Here is a 6,000-nt window from a genome sequence, read left to right on the forward strand (position 1 = left end):
TTATTATATATATATATGTTACATGCTGAATAGGTTCATGTAAAAGGAACATATATATTTAGGTTGAGAAGTAAACTGATTTGTGCAGGAAATATTGTTCTGTAGCATTTGCAAGATTTGTAAATCAAGGCAAAATTCAATAAAGTATTTCCTATCGTGGAGAGTGGAAATAAATCGTGATCACAATTTCTTTAAAATATGATCTTTATATCTGGAAATAAAGGACATGTTGGTATCTATACAGATACTATCTCACCAATCATGGGCTTTAGGAAGGGTTTCACTTCTCTTATTTTTTTAAATTACGATGTCACATTTTTTTCACAGAGAAGTCCCAGTGTAAAAATTTCTCCTATATGAAATACAGAATTTTTTGAGAATATTACAAAAAAATAAAAATAATAAAAAAAAATAAAGATCAGTTCACTCAAGAGTATTTAAAGAAGTTTGTGAAACCCTGAACAAAGAGTAAATAAATCTTGTGAAGCATGTGGAAACTTGATTGCTTACCCAAAGAAGAGTTCTCAATAGGGTGTTTGAGCTGAAAGGTCAGTTGAAGAAATCATTTTCTAGAAAACTGTTGGTCAGGTTTCGTTGAGTACTTTAAAGATGAGACATGGCTATAAAAACTAAACTACCTCTCAGACATCTTCCATCACCTGAAATTATTGAACAGGAATCCACTCTGCACGGTAGACTTTTTTTTTTTTTTTTTGCCTTTGAGTGACAAGTCCTGGTTTTTAAAGGAAAGTTATTTGGAAAAAATCTTTGGAAAATCTTTGGAAAAATCATTTTGTAAAAGGAAATGTTGAAATGTTTCCACAACTTTGTGGACTTGGGATGGAGAAAGAATATCATAATATCTTGTCTTATTAAAAACCACCTGAAAGGACTTCAGACCAAAATTGAAGAGTAATTTACTCCCTTTTTAGTACAACTGGATGACTGGGTAAGGGAACCTTATCTGATCTTTTTTTAGCCCAATAACTTGACTTTAGCCATGAAAAAAATAACTTCGTGCTGATCATTCACCTTAGATGAAATTTGCTGATCTTCTCTTCTATAGGTCCAGATTTCTAGGAAAAACAGTATCCTAGCAATGAACATTTTGCTGTAGTTTTCCACATTTTATATAGATGAGTCAGCTTTTATTTTGCTCAGCAAGCATCATGAGCAAAACCAGAGATCATCGCATTTCAGTTGCAAATGAAATCTGTGTGTGTTTAGCTCAAATTTGACCCCAGTTAGAAGCACAGGTTTCACACTAAAGAGATGCATTTAATATTTATTTTTGGTTTCAAAACTAACCATTTAATTAACACAGAGGCCTCTAAACAGCTACATGCTTATATAATCATTTTATAACTGCTAGATATCTATTTGAGCTTGAAAACATCAGTTAGTACAAAAATATTGTTTTAAATGTCTTTTACTTAAAATTCATTTAGTTTTGTTTTAGTAGCTATTCAACATGATAAAAAATATGTTGCAAGTAGAAATCATTGATGTCAACTTAAAACTTGTTTATATTAATTCTACTAAGTCTATCTTTCAAAAATTAATGTCATTTTTACTTAAGCTATTGAACTAAAATATATTGTTTGCCTTTTGAATTTATAAAATTTATGAAAAGAATAAGTTATTTTTTAAGGACAAATTTAGTATGAGTGGCTGTGGTTTTTGTTTTCCTGAATAATTTACTAAAATCCCTTTTTTGTTTGTTTTAAATAGAACATACTTGATTGGGCACGGTGGCTCACACCTGTAATCCCAGCACTTTGGGAGGCCTAGGCAGGCGGATCACCTGAGGTCGGGCGTTCAAGACCAGCCTGGCCAACATGGTGAAACCCTGTCTCTACTAAAAATACAAAAAAAAAAAAAAAATAGCTGGGCATGGTAGCAGGCACCTGTAATCCCAGCTACTTGGGAGGCTGAGGCAGGAGAATTGCTTAAATTTGGGAGGCGGAGGTTTCAGTGAACAGAGATCATGCCATTGCACTTTAGCCTGGCAACAAGAGCAAAACTCCACCTCAAAAAAAAAAAAAAAAAATTAAATAGGACATACTCTATACGTTGTATCTTTAGTATCTTTTGAAATTTAGGCCTACATGAATAAGAAAATAAATAAAAATTTATTTTAAAACAACGAAAACAAAAAAAGTTAAAAAATTGAAGTTTCCTTTGATTGCAACGGTAACTTTCACTGGAGTTGAGATCCAAGATGAAGATGGCGAATAACGCAAATAGAGTAGGTCAATACATTTACCAACATAAATAAATACACAGGAAAAATATTTTCTTTACAAAAGCACACTGACAATTATTAAAGGATAATGATCTCTACAATTTATTGATCATGGTAATGTGATAATATTTAAGTATTTCTTTTTTCTTTTTTTTTTTTGTTTTTTTAAGATGGAGTCTCACTCTTGCTTTATATCCCAGGCTGGAGTGCAGTGGCGCAATCTCTGCTCACTGCAACCTCTGCCTCCTGGGTCTTGGTTCAAGCAAATCTCCTGCCTCAGCCTCCGGAGTAGCTAGGAGTACAGGCACACACCACCATACTCAGCTGATTTTTGCATTTTTAGTAGAGACAGGGTTTCACCATGTTGGCCAGGCTAGTCTTGAACTCCTGACCTCGTAATCTGCTCCCCTCAGCCTCCCAAAGTGCTGGGATTATAGGCATGAGCCACCACGCCCGGCCAAGTGTTTCTTTCAGGGTAAAAATATTAAAGAAGGCTGATACATAATATTCAAAGTTTATCTGGAGCTATGTAATTTATTTGTAAACTGAGATTTTTTTAACAGTTAAATTACTACAAATCATTTTTAAAAAGCAAACTTAATGAGCACAGCTTGTGAATACAAGACCAGTATAGATAAATATATTGCAGTGGGGTTATTTTTAAGTGTTGCACAGTATGCACATTTTTTGCTATGTAGAAAATGTACTTTAAACAATCTTAAAGTTTAACAATTCATTAGTCTATAATTTGTGAATGAGAAGGGTATAAATAATCTGATGTCACAAAGATAAAAAGACTCCAGAATGTTTTCCATTAAAAAAATAAAAAGTAATCCTGGCCTGGCGCGGTGGCTCATGCCTGTAATCCCAGCACTTTGGAAGGCCGAGGCAGGCAGATCACAAGGTCAAGAGATCGAGATCATCCTGGCCAACATGGTGAAACCCCGTCTCTACTAAAAATACAAAAACTTGGCTGGGCGTGGTGGCATGTGCCTGTAGTCCCAGCTATTCGGGAGGCTGAGGCAGGAGAATCACTTGAACCCACTAGGCGGAGGTTGCAGTGAGCCGAGATCGCACCACTGCACTCCAGCCTGGGTGACAGAGCAAGACTCCGTCAAAAAAAAAGCCTATAAAGTGTGAAAATAGTCCAAAAATGAATAAAAACACGTGATATTTTTGATCAACAAAAGAAGAGAACGAAATGTCAGTACACACAGAAATCATGTTTAAAAGAAAATATTGTCCATGATTCAACAAGGATTAAAAAAAAAAAATGGTCCAGACAGGAAAGGGAGGGGATTGTCTGAAATGACAAAGCTGTCTGCAAAGAAGTTGCAAGTTTTTCATTATCACACACTCGTTACCAGCCAAAATATGCATCTCAACATGTAAATAACACAGCCTTCTGAATACAGGAAGGCAACAAATTCTCACTCCAAAGCTGTGTCTTTGAAAAGGTACCTGTAAAACTATTGGCGTTCTGGAAATAGAGAAGGTGTATTTATTGTTGATTCAGTCTCTGCTTTATTTTGCCAAGGTCAGGATTTTAAGAAAAGGAATTAAACATCAGCGCTGGGATCAAGAAACTTGGTAATTTTTAACTTAGCTTTAAGAAAAGTAGTACATGAAAGAAAATCTTCATTTATAAATTAATACCAGTTCTATAAAAATATGCCTTGAGTACTTACATATTCCATAATTTTAGAAGATATTTTGGAATCTATTTTATTTCCTTTTCTTTGTACAAAGTTCTTTGTAGTCCTCTGAGAGAAATACAGCCTCAAAGTTCTCTCAATAAGGAAAGTTGTATATATGCATACCACTTCCTTTCCATTCTCGTGACTTCAGCTTTGTGACTATAAAAATCACATACTGCTACTATTTTAGGATTAGAGTATAGATAACAAGAGAGACAAAATCTTTCCCAACGATAGTTAATTCAATCTCCTCTGAAACTGAAATTACTCTTCCATCTTCAATCTTGACATATTTATTTATTCTGTTGATTTAAGCTGCTATCAGCCGCTAAAAATTTGTCTCAATAAGTGGTGATTATGTGGACCAACAGGATTAGAGGCAAACAGGAGTGAAAGAGGGAAGGATTTTGAAGAGAAACAATAAAGGAAAAGGAAGACGGAAGAAAAGGAGGAAGACATTTGCTTGCAAATAGCAAACTTTAACACAAGACTCTTTTTCCATTAGGATTACTGATAACTATTTTTCATTTTTATTTGAGATGCTGGTTATTATCAAAATCCAGTTAATTTAGTAATCCTGTAACCTCAAGAAATACTGTTAACTGCTCAATGTGTCTTGAAATAGCAAATAAAACCAAACCCTTCATATAATTTGACTAATACAGCAGACCAAATCTGATATATATATTAATCTTCAGTACTATCAAGATGCATTACAATTAGCCTAAATATTGCTCATTTTAGTCCCGTCACATGCACATAAAACTATAAAGATGACCACACAACATTATTGCTTTTTTTTTTTTTTTGAGATGGAGTTTCGCTCTTTTTGCTCATGCTGGAATGCAATGGCATCACCTCAGCTCACTGCAACCTCTGCCTCCTGGGTTCAAATCATTCTCCTGCCTCAGCCTCCTGAGTAGCAGAGATTATAGGCACGCACCACCACACCCAGCTAATTTTGTATTTTTAGTAGAGACAGGGTTTCACCATGTTGGTCAGACTGGTCTCCAACTCCTGACCAAGGTGATCCGCCTGCCTCGGCCTCCCAAAGTGCTGGGATTACAGGCATGAGCCACCGCCCCAGCAGATCACACTACATTAATATACCCTGTTTACTCTTTCAATGGCCTAATTAGAATAGTAAGAATAACTCAAACTCCAGAAATTTATATTGGAGAATAGGGTAATATATTCAAATCTCTCAAGCAATAGCAGTATATTTTATTTTTAATATTTTTTGAGATGTAATATAAACAGTATAATATTCACTCATTTAAATAAACAAGTCAATGGAACTTAGTACAGTATGAGTTATACAACCATCATCAAAATCCAATATTAGAACATATTCTTGATCACACAAAGAAACTTCATACACATTAGCAGTCACTCCCTATTCCTACCCCCATCCAAACCCCAGGCAAGCACTAATGTACTTTCTGTTTCTATAGGTGTGTCTTTTCTGGACATTTCACATAAATGGGATAATATAATTAGGTGGTCTTTTGTGACTTGCTTCTTTCACTTAGCACAGGTTTGTTTTTGTTTTTTTTTTTTGAGACAGGGTCTCTCTGTCAACTATGCTGCAGTGCAGTGGCATAATCATAGATCACTGCAGCCTTGGACTCCTGGTTTAAGCAATTCTTTCATCTCACCCTCCAGAGTAGCTGGGACTATAGGCAAGAGCCACCACACCCAGCCCAGAACTTAATATTTTTTAAGGTAGGATCTAATATTTTTCTGAATCCTACAGTTAGTAGTGTCAAGGTGTAATTTTTGAAAAGTGAAAAACATTCTCATACAAATATAAAACTAGCATGTGTCAAAATTGTATTAACTCATAAATGAGTTAACAAGAAAATAGTAAAACTGGTTCCAAGGGCATTTTAGAAACAGTATTTACAGTCATTTTAAAAATGTTAGAATGAGAGTCCATGTCAGATACTAAACTATGTAAGGGCAATAAAACTATAATCTTTGGAATGATTATCTTTTCTATACAACAAAACTCTTCAGCTTAACATAATAACTTTATGATGTGTTGACTCCAATCAA

The sequence above is a fragment of the Nomascus leucogenys genome, chromosome 7b, assembly GCF_006542625.1.
Source record: "Nomascus leucogenys isolate Asia chromosome 7b, Asia_NLE_v1, whole genome shotgun sequence".
Lineage (NCBI taxonomy): Eukaryota > Metazoa > Chordata > Mammalia > Primates > Hylobatidae > Nomascus > Nomascus leucogenys.